The 18,798-nt window shown below is 45.3% G+C and overlaps 1 long non-coding RNA gene across 2 annotated transcripts in view; it reads right to left on the bottom strand.

Annotated features, from left to right (window-relative positions):
- LOC108640416 overlaps window positions 1-18,798 on the bottom strand; it is a 100,326-nt gene that overhangs the window by 79,879 nt on the left and 1,649 nt on the right. The window contains exons 1-2 of one of the 2 annotated variants that reach the window (XR_001921169.2): window positions 10,959-11,009; window positions 10,514-10,566 (exon numbers count right to left, since the gene is read on the bottom strand). The exons of the other annotated variant lie outside the window; for it this stretch is intronic. This is a non-coding gene — a long non-coding RNA (uncharacterized LOC108640416). Of the gene's footprint in view, window positions 1-10,513; window positions 10,567-10,958; window positions 11,010-18,798 lie in introns of those variants that run through there. 2 annotated transcript variants of the gene reach the window in all.

Consider the following 18,798-nt stretch of genomic DNA (forward strand, 5'->3'; position numbering starts at 1 on the left):
GAAGCAAGAGCCTGGATAGAGGCGAGCAGTGGTGCTCCTGGTGGCTGCCACCCTTGCAGCTCTCTGGACAAAGCCAGACCCAGCATACTCATGGGCAAGGTGACAAAATCTGGAAAGTTTTTCAATACCTGGGTCTGCTGAGATGATACCCCTCAGTGAAAGTACCTTCTGACCCTCTGAAACACAGGGACCTGATGCACTTTATGAAGATCAGAAGTGAGCCCTAAGGCCTGAGAAAACCACCCAGGAGGAGAGATAAACCTGTTATGCTGGCTTTGCCCCAAAAAGCCATGTAATGCACATACCTACCTAAATATCAACTCTGTGAAGCCAAAGCAGTGGATTCTGTGTAATTTCACATGATGTCCACCCATTTAAGGGCCTCCTGAACATCAGCACAGACAGAGGGGTGCACCCAAGGGAAGGAGCTTGACCTGGCCAAAACTGTTTATTGAATACAGACATATGCATGGTGAGGTTTCTACCAGCATCAGCTTATCAGTTCATCTGATGTGCCTGGGGGTTGCAGTTAATCCCCCAATGTTCTTTCAGGTGCTTCTGCCTCCATATTGTTGATCCAACTCAGCCACCTGATATGATTTACAAAGCTCAGTGGTATCCCAGATTTGGGTACCTGGGAGACTCCTTCATCCTCAGCTGGAAAAAGCCAGCTGTCAATGGTTTAATTGCAAATCACAGTTAAATTCACACAATGGCCATGTATACTGTCCCAGCTGCCCCTGGCTCCCCCAAGCTGGTGAGCCTTCTAAGAGGAAACTAGGCAGGAAAAAAACACAAAAGGTGAGCAATTTTCTTCTAATTAATTCCCTAAACCAGTTCAGTGGGGCTCAGGCAAGTACTAGAAGTCTTTCTCCTTTTGGCATGACCGAGATCAGCTGAACTGCAACACGTGACCTCAATCCAAGGCAACCTTTGTTCCCAAGACTAAGAGAGTGGATCTTTTTAATTTTATTTTTTCCCCTTTCCCACAGCAACCTCTTAAGTCTGCAACTGCCCTTCTCCATAGGAACAGGAGATCCACCGTTAACTGACCAGTGAGTTTTATTGCAGAGCTGAAACAGGATGTTCACAGAGGATTTTATCGTATTTTTTTTAATAAGTGGAGCATTTTAGTAGGCAGCGAATCTTCTTGCTTTATGCTTGCTTGTCTCTTTGGGAGGCTGAAGTACAAAACCAGGCTGCCAGGTTCATTTTATATGTTGAAGAGACATGATTCTGCTCTACCCAATTATAAAAAGGCAACATAACAAGACCCGTTCAAAGTGGAGGAAACTGTTCTTACAATTTAGGATGAAAAGGGAAAACTAAAACTTTTAAAATAGATTATTATACCTTCTATCAAATCTTGTTCTTCCCACAGAATCAGCTGCTTCCATCACTTCAGCAACACTGATGCTGGAGATTACCTGGCCTAGGGTATCACTGTCACAAAGAATTAAGGGTTTGCAGGTTGTATTTGGCCAACTCCCTCCTTTTCTTTTGATGGTAATTTTGGGTATCCCTGCTCAGGCCATGACTGTAGCATTACTCTGCTCCCATAACCCTTTCAGACTGACAGCCAGACCTGGCAGCCCTCACAGCTAGTGAGGCAGAAGGGCACAGCCCCTCTCTGACCCACAACTCATCCTTCCAGGAATGACTTTGGGGATCTAAAGAAGGAAATGTAAAATCTTGACTCATGCAGTTCTCACTACAGGGAATAAAGGTTATTTTTTCCCCATTCAGATAGTTAAAGAGAAACAACTCTCTCAAAAACACAGAATAGTTTCTACTACTCAGAACAGTGGGTTGGGATAATTCATGTGTAAAAAAAAAAATGATGGAGAGAGCTCTCTCAAGGATGAGCCCCAGGAGGGAGGTGTGTGCTGGGAAGCAGCCAGTTCCTCGTGTCCTTCCCAAGAAAAGCATTTTCTCATCCTGACACACGCATTTTGGTACATCCACTCCCACTCAGCAAAGCCTTTGGCGGCATCCATTTTCCCTGGATATTTTACAAATGCTTATCCAGAGCCTCCCATTCTCACATGACAATAACAGCTATTCTATTTTCAGTTTAGATTTGAAAAAGGTGCCAGAGAGAAATGAGCGTGTTTCAGGTTTCAGGAAGACGAGCACCTCTGCTGGCAGCCGCTCCTTTGCTGCAGGATAGGGGATGCACTTGCCCTGTGCACTAAACTCTTGGAGAGGGAATGAGGCAGGATGTAAGTGCCTGGACTGCTGCTGGTAGTCTGGAAAGAGTTACTGCTGGGCTCAGAGGATTTCTGCCTTTCCAACAAGCTGGCCAGGGTGAAGAATGCAAGTGACGAAGCAGCATCCTGCAGGGAATGAGGGGAAAGCATTAAAAAAAAAAAAGAAAAAAGTTACAGAACTCCACCTCTTTGGCTGAAGTTCAGGATGACTACACTTTTACTGTAAGTGTTTGGTAACTCAGAGTCACATAACCCTCTCTGCCCACTTGGGGCCACAAGATGCAGACTACAAGCTACAAGAAATGCTTCACACACACACGCCTGGCTGAATATCTGTCCAAGGGAGGACAAAAAACCTTTAACAAATTAAGCTGCGTTTCCCATTTAAGTAGAGCCCGATCACTATTTATTTAACAATTTTAAAGTGTTATTTTAGCCTTCCTGGTTTGCGTGTGTTGAGAGACTGTTCCTGGGACAGGAGCCAAAGTTGCTTAGAGCAACCTGGCAGCTGGAGAGGGAGGGAAAAGCAGGATGGAAGAGACGAGGAAGAAGATGCCAGGGGAAGGCTTCACTGTCAGGATGGTCACTGGTGGCCCCCAGCCACAGAGCTGGAGGGGGGCAAATATAAAACTGGGGACAACAATGGGGCAAAAGAGCTGGGGTGGAGAGCTGTGTATGCTTCATCACCTTTCAGCGGTTGTTGAGGTTCCTCACTTTCAGCACAATGCCTTACTGTGAGCAAGGGAGATGAGCAGGTGAAAGCGAAGCTATGGTAGTGCTGCACACACCAGCATCCACCCCAGGAGGAAGCCACAGAGCTCTCTGTGGGTATCACCCAGGAGAAGTGTTGATCCTGCCTGAGAGATGCTCTCACAGGAGAAACGACCAGAGGATGGAAGACCCACTTGGGCACAAATGCTGCTCCAAATGCCCTGCAGTACCAACCACCCTGAGACAAATTCATCATGAGAAGAAAAACAACATTAAACATCTCACCATGGGTATCAGACAAGTCCCAGTCTGAGGTCCTGCATCTTACTGCTCCTGCCATCACTATACTTCCAGGTCAGCCTCCAAGAACAATTTATGGAGCAGGCAGGCAGAGATGAGATAGACGGTGATGAAACAGGATGGATGCTGTTCCCAAATGAGCAGCTTTCCTGCCTGAGTCGGAGGAAACCCACCTGGTACCCACTGATGGGGACTGTGAAACACAGAGCTTGGACCACCACCAGCCCCTTCCACCTCCACACTCCCAATGTAAACCTTCTATAGGTTAATGCAAGATGCTCTTTCACCCGTATTGAAGCACGTTGAAGCACTTTTAACTACCAGATTCCCCCAAGGAGCTTGAGGGCTCCTCAGCTGTAGTGGCTCTTCCTCAGGCTCACATAGCCCACCACCACTGCTGGTATTGGCCCAGACTGGTCAGCAGTGAAATCTTAATGGCTTTTCTCCATCCACAATACAGGCGGAGGGCAAAGTGAGAGGGAAACTTGGGGACCCACTGACACTCAATTGCTCTTCCAACACATCCCTCTTTCCATTAGAGGTGGGTGGGTAGAAAGACAGATGCAGATGTGGAGTCCCCTCTGGAACAAGCACAGGCAGACTCTTCCACGTGGCTTTTCAAGTCCAAGCAGAGAGATGAAGAGTGCACATGCCAGTGGGAGCCCTGCTACAACACTGTGGTGGGTTGGCCCTGGCTGGATGCCAGGTGCCCCCCTAAAGCCACTCTGTCACTCCCCTTCTCAACTGGGGAGAAGAGAAAATAGAAAAAAAGGCTCATGGGTGCAGATAAGGACAGAGGAAGATCACTCACCAGTTACTGTCATGGGCAATACAGACTCGACTTGGAGAAAATAGCTTAATTTTTTTACCAATCAAATCAGAGTAGGATAATGAGAAATTAATATCAAATCTTAAAACACCTTCTCCTTACCTCTCCCTTCTTCACGAGCTCAACTTCACTCCCTATTTTCTCCCCCTCCTCCCCACCAGTGGCACAGGGAGACAGGGAATGTGGGCTGCAGTTAGTTCATCACACGTGTCCCTGACACTCCTTCCTCCCCAGGGGGAGGACTCCTCAAACTCCTCCCCAGCTTCATCATGGGGTCCCTTCCACAGGACACAGTTCTCCAGAAACTTCTTCAACATGAGTCCTTCCCCACAGGCTACAGTTCTCTTCACACACTGCTCCAGCATGGGTCCTTTCCACAAGGTGCAGTACATCAGGAACAAACTGTTCCAGTGTGGGTCCTCCACAGGGTCACAAGTCCTGTAGGCAAATCTGTCCTAACTCCCCCATGGATCAATTTACCAGTTTCTCATGCTGTCACATAAAAGCTGTGAATGTTGCTAAAAATGTTGACCACTTAAAAAGCAAAGGTATTCAGAGAAGATACGAAGTGATACGTTTGCACAAAGTACTAGTCCCGTGAAGTCACCAAAGCCAAGATTCCATCCTTACATGTAATTACACTCACTGCTGTTATTAAAATAGCAGATCTGTTCCTTCTAGGGACTTCTATACAGGAAGTTAGTTGCTATTTGTTTGTCTTCCTTAAAAACACTTTAAAAATCCTTTTTGCCAAGCACTTTGCAGTGCTCCCTTTTTACCAAACTTTCCTCTGAAGTCCAGCAGTTGCTGGGCTCTGCATTTCCCCATTTAGAGCTGATGCTGTTGAGTCACCTGTACAGCACCATGGGATTTCAGGAGTGCAGCTTGGAGTCTTCAGCATCACTCAAACCACCCACTGCATTTTGGAGAAGGTGGGTTTTCCGTGTGCCCAAAAGAGACATCCCTGAGATGCCACTACAACTTGACTGATCCTAATGAAGAGCTCTCCAGCTCTACTATCGGCAGTCCTGCCACACCAGCCCTGCCACAAGCTTGCTATCCATCAAGCTTCATGTGGTGGTCACTGCTTTATTTAATGATATTACATGGTACATAGGAACTGTCTGGGGATTTGATTTCTTCCCAGTTTAAGCCCCAGCCTGTTAGCCTTGATAAGGCAATGAATACGAAACTGCTTGTTCTCTTCTTCACTTTCTCTGTACTCTTTTTAAGAAAAATTACCATGATTCTTTTACTTTTTAAGCAATCTAGATTAACACAAATCAAGATTCAGTGCCAGCACATCACAGAGATCACAAGCAAGCATGGAAAGCATGTATTCATTTTTTTCAGGGGAATTTTAGCATCAACAAGACTAGAACTGAAGCCTGGATCTTCCTAGCAAGGCTCACATCTACATCCTGTGCATACTGCAGACACCAATGCTGTGCTCTGTGCTGTTCAGGGATGCAGCAAGTCAAGGGAACCCTGCAAACCACAGGAGAAAGCTCTGCAGCCTGCAAAAAATGGACCGGGCGTATCCAGTAGTCTGCCTATCTGTGATCTTCCTCTTCAAGGCACTTCTATATCCTCCAGTGATTTTAAAACCCAGCACACGGTTTCAGCTTTGATGCTCTGTGTTCTCATTATCAACCAACCAACATCAGAATATCCTTTCTTCTTGCAGTAAAAACCCTTTTTTCCCCAGGGGGTAGAGCTGGTAGGACAGAACAGACAAGGCATTTACCATTTCATCATAAACATAAATATCAGCTTGAATCACTGAGGCTTGCACAGCTCCAGCACATTCCCATCAGCTGCAAACACCAGCCCAGTAACATCCCCATCAGGTGGCAGTTGCAGGGGTATTTGGTTTAGCATCCGCAGGGGAGGAAATCATCAGCTTACATCACAGCAGTGACCAATTTGTGGTCAGCTGAACTACTCTCAAGAGCCAAAAAACTAAGCGCATTGCAGTAATGTCGGAAATTTGGATTCAGAGCATGTTGAGACACTCAACCTCAGCAGGACTGACAGGGGCAGAAGCCATGCCAAAATCTGGATGCAAGGACTGCAGGAATGCTGGGCCAGCAGGGACGTCAAACAGCCACCCAGCCCTGAACCCTCTCTTGGCTTGTTTGTCTTCGTGACGTTCTCCAAGGCAACATGGGCAGAGCCTTGCCAAGAGCAAGCAGGACTCAGCTACAGTTCCAAGCAACAAGCACCACTTGCCCCACCATCCGGCGAGGGCTGCTGTGCTTCTAACAAAGAGGTTTCTAATGCTTATTGGGCCAGCTCCAGCATCACTCATTCTCCTTCACCACCACCACCAGGAGCTGGAACCTACACTTTGAGAAATGCCAGCCTACCCCGCTGCTATCAGGCATGGCAGAGATGATGCGCTGGATGACGGTGTCCAGGGAAGCACTTCCCTGTGCGCAATTTTAGTACTGTCAATGGACGTGGAGTGACATCGTGTGCTGCACTCTTCACATCAACTTCCTGAATGTCTCAAATCTGCTGTGTTCCCTTCAAGTCTCAACTCTACCACGTGCTCAACCTCCAGCTCCTTTCCTTGCCTTCCTTCCTCCTGCATGCCACGTGTCATCCATGCAGACTTGCATAGCCATACTCTGAAATAAATCTGGAGATACTCTTCAGCTTTTTCTATACTAAGAGAAGTTCCTTGTCCCAGCTCACAGTGTGGACACACAAATTGTGGCTACACAACTGACCACACGATCAGCTGCAGCACAGTCAACAGCAGGAAAGCAAAGATATCTGACCCCAAAACTACTGCTGAAGACAGCATCCCATCAAAACATGGCCTGACACCAGTGGGCTGTTGTTTTTCCCCTATGTTTTAACATATGCAAATTTTCCAGCTATTCCTTGTAAGTAAATTTTCCCAAACAGAAGCTTCATCTTCCCAAGCCGCCTGCTTTCATATTTAAAATAGAGGGGCTGAGACTGGGTGCTGCCTTTCAAATTAGGTTTTCTATGACAACGAAGTTTGAAGAGATGGAATTATTACCTTTGCCATTTTTCTCTGGGCTCTTCAAGATCTGCCTTTCTTGTAACAGCATCTGACTGGCAATTCACAACCAGCTTGTGATTCACTGCAGCTCACGGATCCCCTTCTAGAGTTAACCTGCTCATTTCGAGAGTTACTACTCATTTTGGCTATGTGCATCCATTTTCCAAGAGTGCTTTGCACTTGTCTTTACTGAATTTATTTTTGTTGTCTTTACCTCTACCTGCAGCTCACTAAGGCAACTGTAAGAGTAAATGTTATTACCTAAAGTACCTGTCATGTCCCTGGTTGCATTTCATCTTCTGCATCCTCTGCAGTCTACCATCTAATCTGCTACTGACCCTCAAAATGCCTTCCTGACCCAACAGAGAACTATTTCTTTTAGTTTCTTAAGTACCCACTTTTGATGATGTCATCTTCAGCACATTTCCCGAGTTTGTTTACTGAGGTGTTGGGATTTCCTTGAGAACTACTCAACAGCTTTCAGCACTTTTTTTGGTAAAGTCACTAAAATGAGATTTGGTATGAGATTGCCTAGTAGTTCTGCAAGCTCTCCATCCTCCTCCTCCACACCAGGAAGTATCACAGCTAAGAGCTGGCAACTCAAGACAATACCTCAAGTTACTTGAAATTTTCCTTCAAGTCAGATCAAGCAGATCATCCAGTCCACATTCAGGATTACCATCACCATTTTTCAAGTCTCACCTACTCAGTTGTCTCTCCATTGCTGTTTCCTTTGGCTAAGCTAAGACTTCAGGGCTGCAGGTATATACAAAGAAAAGCCCATGCCCAAGGGGACTTGTTATTTTCATGATTTTTAAATCCCAAATATGATTTCCACTTGTGCTGGTTTCATCTGGGATACAGTTAATTTTCTCCACAGTGCCTAGTATGGGGTTATGTTTTGGTTTTGTGCTGAACACAGGGCTGATAATATAGAGATGTTTTTGTTATTGCTGAGCAGCGCTTACACAGATCCAAGGCCTTTTCTGCTTTCCGTGCCGCCAGGCTGGCAGGGAATTTGAGAGTGTATGGGAAGTTGGAAGGAGACACAGCCAGGACAGGTGACCCAAACTGACCATATGAACCTGCTCTGTATATAAAATGGGGGGAAGAAGAAGCAGGAAGGGAGGTTTGGAGTGATGGAGTTTGTCTTCCCAAGTAACCGTTATGTGTGATGGGGCCCTGCTCTCCTGGAGGTGGCTGAACACCCGCCTGCCCATGGGAAGTGCAAATTAATTCTTTGTTTTTCCTTGCTTGTGTTCACGGCTTTTGCTTTCCTTATTAAGCTGTCTTTATCTCTACCCGTGAGTTTTCTGGCTTTTGCCCTTCCAATTCTCTCCCTGGTCCTGCTGCTGGGGGAATGAGCAAGCGGCTGTGTGGTCCTTACCTGCTGGCTGGGGTTAAACCTCAACACACTTTGAAAAGAGAACATTTCATTTAACAGACACAGTGGCTCTGACAGGTAATGCAGGGTTTTGAAGGAAATTAAAAAAAAAAGGAAGCAAAGGGAGAAAGAAAAATAACACTTCCAGAGAGTTTTCCGAAGGAAATGACTAACCACTTGTTATTAAATGATAAATCACAGTCCTCAGGAAGTGGCATTGTCTGTGTCTATTTTTAATGAAAAAACACCCCTGTCAATGGCCCAAAGGCTGAATGGGACACGTCTGTGGACAGTGGGAGTGTTCACTGGGAGTCATCATCTCATTCCTGCTATTCCTACCACTTATCAGTAAACAAAACAGGATGAAAAGAACATGGTCTAGGGAAAAAAAAATGCACCCAGGCCAACAAACAGGGGCTACTGCTCTCCATGGGTGGAAGACAGGAAGAAACAGTAATGACCAAGCAGAGGAACTAGATCCTGAGTATAATCTTAGGCTTTGCTTGTTTTCCATGTATGAGAGATGCACATGAAGCCACCAGGAAGCAAATCTGTGCTGATCCCAATGTCCCCACAGAGGTTTAGGTGACCTCCCATATGCACTAACACCCTCTGTGTCCCTAAGATGTGGACACACTGGGTACAAAGCCACATGAAACCTCTCAGATTCTTTTCCCTGGGGTCTGCCACCAAGACAAGACAGTAATTAGCCTCATTTTATGCTGATAAATGAGTCTCAGATTCCTGTGGAAAAGTGACTCGCCGACTGGGAGTAGGCATACAGTGTCAAGGGAAGGGAAGCAAAAGACAGCAGAGCTGGCTGGAGGGTCAGCTACAGGCACAGCCTCAAAACCAAATCAGAGGGACCACAAGCTCCCAGACACCCAGACATCATGCAGCAAGCCTCCTTGCACACCACTTCTGGCATCTTGTGCCAAGCCCAACCAGCTCCCTAGTCTCAGACAAGCACTGCTGAGCCCAAGCCACAGAGTTCAGCTGCAGACCCATGTTTACCATGCTCTCAAGCCAACTCTGTCCCAAAACCACACACCCCTGCAAACTTTTCGAACTGCACCAGTAATGAGCAGGAACCAATGCCTGACATGCTGAAATCCAATGCATTAGGCCTAATTTTACTGTGAGAGTGACAAGCCTGCTCAGGAAGATTGTGGAGTCTCCATCTGTGGAGATATGCAGGAACCATCTGGATGTGGTCCTGGACAACCAGCTGTAACTATCTACCAGATCAACTCCATAGGTCCCTCCCACCTTCAACCATCCTGTGACTGTGTAATTGCAAAGCAATCCTGCATGTCAAATTAGCTTTCACTGACCTGGTGCAAAAAACCCTGTAATTATTCAACTTCTCAACTATTTCTGACATTCTTTCCATAGATGAGGTTGAAGCTTTTTTTCCCCCCTTCCTTTTAATAGGAACTCAACCCCACAGTTCGCAGCAGATTATAAAACATGCACACACACATCACTCTTCCAAAACAGTGTCTGGAAGTGTTTGTTTGATTTTTTTTTCATCCCACCCATAAACCACCACCCTGCTGGTCTCATTCATTGTGTGGCATTTTGCAACGAAGCGTAAAAATGGTATTAATCATAGCTCTGAAAAAACACAAACTTCTCTGAGGTTTGAAGAAACCATTTGGAAGGAAAACTTCCAGGAGCCAGAGGGACTGACAGGGCTGGAGACTGAAGTCCTTGTTTTCAAAGGCCAAGTGTATCCCAATATATCCCTTGGACAGCTGCCCTAAGCCAAAGTTATAATACTTTATTCTTCAGTTCAAGTAGCAAGAAGGAGATTTGGTACAAAATCAGGACAAACACCTAAAGAGAATGGGGAGGTTTAGCAGGCAAATGTGTTATAAATCTAATGAGAGCCTTGAGCTCCAACTACAGCTTCGATGAGGGTGTCTGAAGCCTCAGCTGCCTCTCATCTCCAGGATACTGCACAGGTTGCGACCAGAATAACCAGGTAAGGGCACCCATCCCTCACAGGCAGCACCTGAGGGCCATGCGCCTGCACTCACCTGTGGCACAGTGTTGCTTCAGCAACAGGCAGCAACACAGAGATCTGCAAAGGCTATGTCAAAAAATAGAAATCATTATCATCTTCATGTTTTTGGGCCAAACACCACTGGAGAAAATTACCTTCTACATAAATCAAGCTCTTTGTCCACCTCCGTAGATTCAGTGCTTCTTGTGGAAGGGGAGCTTCTGTCAGAGTTGGGAAAAACGTGAGGCTCTTTTTTAAGATAAATGTTTTAGCAGAGATTTGCCAAAGGCTTTAGAATCCCTCTGCTTTAGTGGTAGAACATTAATAATTTAAACACCTCCTTTTAAATTAGGAAGGGCACTAAAAGAAACTATTGAAAGAGAAAAAGCATCAAGCTTGCCACCACCTCCAACTAAAATACTGACATTTTCTCTCAAACCTCAAAAGTGGTTTCAGCAACCTGGAAATGAGAAACTTACCTTTTTCTTACATGTCCTTCCCTCATATTTTCTCCTCTGCCATTAATCTTCCAGGCACACTGATCATTCTGGTACAGAAAGCCCCAGGATGCCACAATCAGGAGCAGCAGTGGTGTGAGCAGTTGCAAAGCGTTTCATAGGGCACACCAAACATTTTGTGTTTACTGTTATGTTATCAGGATGGGATGGGATGGGATGGGATAGACTAGGATAGGATAGGATAGGATAGGATAGGATAGGATAGGATAGGATAGGATAGGATAGGATAGGATAGGATAGGATAGGATAGGATAGGAAACAATAGTTGGAAGAGACCTATAACCATCATCTACTGCAAATACTTTGTATTAGAAGAGCAAGGGGAAAGAGAAAGAAAATAATGATCAATCAGTGATCGATCTTTATTCTTCTTTCTAATCAATAATCTCAGACTCTTGTTCATGGTGAAGTTCCCTGCTTATTCAAAGCATGTGTGCCTCTGCCAGTCTCTGCTACCAATACCACTTCTTATCACCACGTTTAATTCTTTCCCATTCTTTCAAGAGCTCTGAAAAGTGAAAAAAAAGGATATCGTCTTCACACTTAAGAAGCAAAAAAGGAACATCATCCATTTACTCCACACCACGGCTTCTCTTGGGCATCCAGCTCAACCAGCCAAGCTGAAGAAGACATCTGCACTGATCTGAGTCCCCAGCGCAGCTGTGTAAGCACTGGAAGAGTGTAACCTTATGTCTCTCTAAAGGTGCTTAAATACATCCTGTTCTTCAGGGGAAGGAAAAAAGGAGGATTAGCAATTCAAACCTACATGTCAGCAGATCCAGTGACCGAGTGCCATCCTCCGATAGCTTTTCTAGACTGTCATGAACTTTAAACTTTTTTTTTGTCTCCTATTCCCAGCAGCTCCTAAACAGTGTGAGCTAAATATTTATAGAAGAGTCACTGTTTGTTTAAGTTTCAATCCATACTTGCTGAGGTCCAATATGCCCAGATCCCAAAATGACAGTTGATTACAGAAGAGTCTGAAAACGCAGCAGAGGGGATCCTGACACTTACCAGACCTTTCATCTGGACACTTTCTTCGGTGGTTGTTTTGGGGAGCCTTTTCCAGCTTCTTTGAAAGAAGAGGAACTGCAGCTCTTGCCAGCTAAGATCCACATTTAATCAGATGCTTTGGCACAGCTCTGTGCAATGACACAGAGCCCCAAGTTTTGGGGAGCTTCCACTGTACTCCGGATCCGGCCCACTCCTCCCCAGCTTGCAGCAAGGCAGTTGGATTGCTGCTGGAAATGCAACCAAGGCACCCAAGCTGCTGCACAGTAGGCACTAAGGCACAGTGGGAAGACCCCAAACACCTGTGCCACAGGTGGGGCACAGCACAGTATCACTCCAGCTCAACAAGTCCTATCCTGACCCGTCTCTTCTGGACTCAGCAACAGCTTTTCCAATTTACCATAGTGTCCACTCCAGTGGAACAACAAAGTCCTCCCACGCCTTACAGAAGAACTGAGGATGCGTAAACTTTTTGGCTAACTGAACAACCTCTTAGAAGTTGAAAAGACACCTGTACATGCTGATACACTACTGCCATAAGCTAACCAAGTCCAACAAGTCATGCAGCAGAGGACAACAGCACCTTCTTATGCGTGGCGTTACATGGTTTCACGGGTAAGACAGGAAAAAAATAAGACTGTGCTTCATTCCCTAAAGTCATGTGTGGGCTCTGTTAAACACCTCTGGAGGCATCCATTTGGAGTGTAACTGGGCACTCATTACTACGAAGGAACACACAAGAGGAAAGGCTATCAAGCAGGCATGTTGCTATGCCAACACATCCCAAATGAGCATCTCACCCCACAGACCTTAGTGTCCAGCTTTGCGAGCTTCCAGAGGAATAGCAAAGGCAGGGAAACAACACCCAAGTAAACACACTTCTCAGTACCTTCCCATGGCCACCCAAGGCTGGTAACTCCCTTTGTTTTTATGGTTTTGCATACAAGCTCCTGTACAGAGAACAGAGCAGATGCTTATTCACCTCAGATGCATGAAAAGTTGAGATGTCTTTGCTCAAGTCCAGCAGTTCAAACACAGCACCTGTCTTGAATGGCCCCCTGGATGACTGCATGCTGCTGAAGAACTCAAAACCCTTACTGACAGCTATTGCTGTGCTCATCCCATTAAGATCAACTCTTCATCAGCACTGCAGCAAGATGGGACTTGGCAACATTGCTCTGTCCCGGGGTTCTCCAGGAGATAGAAGGACTTGTCCTCCCCTGCACAGGGTGTTTCAAGGCATTTAGCCCCAGTAAAATACAATATATGGTTTCAAGCAAGAGGATGACTTTTGTCATCAGATGGATCTCAAGGACAGGTCTGCATGGTGCCATTCATTAGGAGTCTTGATATCCAGCGTGAAGGCCCTTGCTTGGATGAAGGATCCAATGATCGTGCAAATGGCTGTGCCAATGCCACGCGTGCACTCGCAGCCCGCGCTCACCCTCACACCTATTTTCTGTGCTGGTGTGCCTGTGTGCACACACGTGGGAAAGTGCCTGATGAAGTCCTATGGACATGCCCATGTATACACTCATGGGAATATTAAGGAGTACAGAGGCCCACCACCAGACAGCCATGCTGGCAGATGAGATTAAAGAGGAGACTGCAACATGGAGGCTGGAAATAATGAGAAGCACTTTCATCAGTAAAACTGCAATTACCCAGTCAGTAACAGACTTGCATCTCTGTGGAACAAGCAAACTACTTATTAGAGAGATGCTTTTAATGTGATCTGACTTTTAGAGAAAGGAGAGGAGCTGCCCTGGCTTTCCCAGGTTTTATTTCTCCAACTCTCAGTGGAAAGACCCATTATTAGAAGTGCAGGCCTCACCACACACAGCACCATGGCTGGTGGGTCTACTGGAGCCAGCCACAACTGGGAGGTTGAAGGCATGAACTTACAACCAAGGAGCCTCCAAAACCACAGCTGGTCTCCTCCAGCGTCATCCACACAATTAATGCCATGGGGTTTACTTTACTGATGCTTCATGGAAGAAAATTTTACTAGGGCATGGAAGAAAGTTTCCTATTTTAAATCACCTGGTTCTAAAAAAGAAAAAATAAGGAAAAAAAAAGAAAAAAAAGAAGAAATACAGCCCCCCTCTTCCCCCTTTTACATAAATATTGGATCTGAGCGCTCTATGCTCTTAAGAAGTTAAAAATAGGAAATAATATCAAGTCTGTGTGCTGCATCTTTTATCAAAGTCTTTTATAAACATCAAAAACAGCTCTTCTGTGCTCTTTTATACTTTCCTGCTGTCACTCACAATTCATAAAAGGGGTCTACAGAGATACAAAGGGTAAGGCACTTTCCAGTACTGTCACAGAGAGTCTGGGACAAAAAAACAGCTTTTCCTCAAAGCTCTGAAATATAAGAGTAATTTTATGATATAATGTCACTTTGAGCACAAGAGATGAATTATAGATATTCAAAATATAATAACACTTTCATAAGTAAACAATGCCTTGCAGTGTCAAAGCTTTTCAGCAGCAGTGTCAAGCCTTTGCAGAAGGATCAACAGCACAATCACCAAACACCATCAGAAAGCAAACAGTGTGAGAACACACACGTGTTTAACCTAAAGGCAGAGTCTCTCTGGCCAAGCTGCTCTGAGTTCTCTGGAGACACACATCCAGATCCCCTCTATAAACAAAGGGAGGCAAGGAGATTAACAAGATGACCCAGAAACTCATTACACATAAACTTGACTTAGACTCTGCCATCTCCGTGAGACCTGTGATAAATCCAAACCTCCTCCCCACCTGAAAGATGAGCAGGCTTACACTCACCTATATCCAAGAGATATGAGCATTAATTAACTCTAACATTAAAAAAACACATTTGAAAGATGATAGCTGCTAAAATATTCATGACTCTTACCCAGCCTGTTTATATAACTGGATATGGAGCAAATCCCCTATGCAAACCATGGCAAACCTGACAACACCATTTAGCTGTTCAGCATCTTTTCCACAGAAGGCAAATTCCATAACTTGTGGTCACCACTATTTTTTTTTCCTTCCCTGCACATAAGAATTAGGAATTCGAAGGGAGGAAGTGATAAACCCTTGATAAAAAAAATTCCAGTGAACTGTCAGCATTATCCTAACCAAAAAAGAATTTCCTCCTTAGTCATCCACAGGCAGGGTAAGCCAGCTCCCCCATGAATTACAGAAGAGCAGGGAAAAAGTGCTTATCTGGGAGATTACTTCTCTTCCTAGTACCTCGGTATTTAATTTTTAAGCAGGGCGAGGGTCAAATGAAAACCACCTGACGGTGATGCAAATGTAGCCCTGGATAAAACTACACAGGGGCCCCAGAAGGAAGAGTTGCTCTTTGCAAAAAGCTTAATAAAAGCCAAGCAACGGTGCCAGTGGGGAGGATGATGGCAATTCAGTATCCGGATGCTGCCAGCCCGCAGGTGGGCACATCCATACTATGGAGGGGGCCAAGCTAAAAGGCTCCCTGTAGCCTTCAGGGAGCCAGGGCAGTGCAGGGGTCTCAGCATCACTCAGCACCCCAGTGAATGCCCCTAGCCAGGCAAACTGTGCTGAAGCTAGACCTCTCATCTGAATTGTGAAAAGAGATCCACCTTCCAGTGGCACTAGGGTTGGAATGCAGCTGTGCCTCATCCCCCAACTTGTCTACAATAATCTTTATAAATATATATATAAGGTTTTTTTATTGCACATACTCAGGTCCCCTTTTTGCTGCTGGCACCTCGGGTCTCTAATCCAACCTCCTGGCTTTGATACTGCAAAGGCAAAAAAAAAAAAGGAGGTAGAGCAACTATGGTACCCTGCAAAAGCAGAGCCAGCAAAACCGTGGGATCCCCAAAACATTGCCAGGGAAAAACTAGGAGGCCAGGTGAGAGGTTTGCTTCCAGCTCAAGAAACACCCTCAGAATAAAATACTGCCCAAAATGGCATTCTGTGTTTCTGAACTGGGCTCCACGCTGCAGAACCAGAAGATGGGGCAGATGTCCTCCCGTGGTGGCAGGCTGGCCCCATGGCAGCCGTTCCTGCCCAGCAGTTATTGTCTGCTGTCCAAAGTCAGCAACCAGACCAGCTTGGAGATGATTAAATCTCAATTAGAAACTCTTCATATCATGTCCCATTCGCGGCTTTGGGACAGTGCAAATCCTGCCACCTTCACCAGGAGCCCCTCCAAGGGCCTCTCGCAGCCCTGGGATGCCAGCCAGCTTTGGAGGCTTTACATTTTCGTGGCATGAGACAAATTTCACTAAGAGTTCCTCAATATTAATCCACATAATGCTGCTCAGCAGATGGGAGCCCAAGAAAACAGCCTGTCGACACCTTCAGCTCTGCACAGAGCCCCTCAAAGCAGCGCAAAGGAGTGGGAAGCCGAGTAGATACCTCTTGTTTTCCTGGCTTTTACAGCAGTATGTCTTGTGATAGTTCGCTGCTTCTTTGCAACCTGAAGAGCACAATAAGTCAGCATATAGTTCAGTATTTACTGTGCAGATGCAGGCACTCGTGGAAAAGTGAAGATCACACATTAAGAAAGACCTTCATTCTGAAAGTGACTATGATGCTTCAGTCAGTATAAAATTCAGAGCAATATTTCAAAGTAATAAACAGACATTTCAAGACATACTAGCAGGATTATTCCAGATCTTAAAAAATATATAAATATTTATTTACTTATAGAAACAAACAGAAATATGGCCTTGTGTATCCCCAGTTAGATGGCCTGCAGTAAGGGCACAAAGTTTGAGTACAAATGGCATTAGTAAGTGCCCCAATAGAGGGACAGCCCCTAAGAAAAGAAAATACATGCTGCAAAAGGGGTTAAAGGATTTAGCATAACCTAAGGACTGAGATCCACAATTAATTTGCTTTGCTTGGGTTGGTTCTCACTGTTGCACGATGAGCAAAAGCCAACAATCTCCAAATCAGGGTCCTGGGGTCAGTAGCAGCAGGATGAGCACAGGGGGATCAGCATCCTTCATCCTGGGGGGTATAGTCTCCTCCAAACTCCCCATGTAGGACAGGGAAAGAAAGGTCAAAGCGAAATTTTAGCATCAGCAGCTTCAGCATTTTCCGCAAGCAGAGGAAGATGCAAATCCCAAGATTCAGCTGTAAATATTTTAAAAGTGGCAAATGGAGTTTTGGCAGCCAAGCTAAGAATCTTTAAAAGCACTTGCATTTGCTGCCCCCAACCCTTGCAAATCCTGCCTGCTGAAGTGGTCATGGAGGGTGACCACAAACTGAAAGGTGAAACTAGTTTTAGCCCCGATTCCAAAAAAGCTGGAAGTAATTTTAGAAACAGGAAACCATCAAGCAAGAGACAGCACCTGTAGATTAAAACCTCTTCCTTTGTCAGGCTTTGACACATTTGACTCACAAACCCATAAAGTCAAGACTCCCTTAAAAAAGCTTCATTGTCAAATTTATTTTATAGCTTTGAGGGGTTTTTTTTCCCTTAAACCAATAAATACTTGCAATTCCTTTATTTGCTGCCAGCTGGGGAGAGAGTTAAAAACCTTCTACAAACCTGCAATTTCAGTGCTTGTCTGTGCTGGGCACTAAAAAATTCCACTGGGGTGAGAGTGAGAGGGGTTAGTCATGACAAGAACATCCCTGCAATGTGCCAGGGCTGCTTTTCACTGTCATTCAACCATCCTTAATACCGACTTAGCCCATCAATGATTTTTGTAATCAGTTATGTGCTTTTGAAACACACACCCACATACATAACCCTTACAAGCAGCCAAATTGAAGCATTTTGTATTTTTTTTTATTATTATTAATAACATGCATCTGCCAACAGACCAACCACCCCCTAAAGGACATTTTGATTTGAGGATCTACACCCTAACTGAAAGAAAGCCTTTTCTACTTTACCAGCGAATATTTTAAATGCTGATGGGGTTCATCTTTCAATTAGCACCCAGGGATGCATCTGGCAGCCCCCTCACCCGGATGCTCATGCTGACCAAGGGGAAAGACCTTAAACTACTTACTCTCCAAAGCCTCCCCACAACTTTGCAGGATGAGACCTGTTCTGAATAAAACCTGAGATGATTTTTTTTTCCCTGTAAAAGACAGCTGTAGATTTGCAACCAAAACATTGTTCTTGGCCAAGCTCAAAGTCTCGGGCCATCCCCAGGTACCCTAGGTCTGCCAGATGCCTGCAAGACTTTGTGTGACTAGCGAGTCACACTGCAAGGAGCAATTCAGAACACCAGAGTCGGGGTACACCTACCACGCCTTTTCTCCTTGCACAGACCCGTACAATTCGGAGAGCAAGCACCCTGGGGCTGCTCTGGGTTACCCAGGTGCCAGGCCAGGTTTCGTTCAGTCCAAATAGGGGCCTCCAGAAGCACCAAAGGGACTGCAGCACCGGAGCAGAGCAACTGACACTCCCATTTGCTCCTAGTTACTTACAAAAGATAAAGCTCATTCCATCGCAATGTGCTGCTAACAAAGGACCTTTTCACATCTTACAGAAACAAGTGGAGAACTGGTTTGCAATGTCTTTATCAAACAGCTGGCCACAGGAAAAAAAAAAAAAAAAAAAAACACAAAAGCAACTTTAAATATCAACGGTGTTTGCTTTAATTGTAGATTAAAAGCTCAAACTGCCAGTGATCCTTTTTTCTTAGGTGCTTTAGAAGTTAGGAGCTAGTAAAACACCAGGAATTTCGGTGATGGGAAAGCTGTGTTCTGTATTCATGAGAGAGAAAAAAGGGCTAGACATCTTTCCTCTTCAACCCACAAAGTAGGGCTTGGTTAAGAAAGGAAAACTCTTATCTTGGAATGA

Source organism: Manacus vitellinus, unplaced genomic scaffold (assembly GCF_001715985.3).
Source record: "Manacus vitellinus isolate BGI_N305 unplaced genomic scaffold, ASM171598v3 scaffold_1_pilon, whole genome shotgun sequence".
Taxonomy (NCBI): domain Eukaryota; kingdom Metazoa; phylum Chordata; class Aves; order Passeriformes; family Pipridae; genus Manacus; species Manacus vitellinus.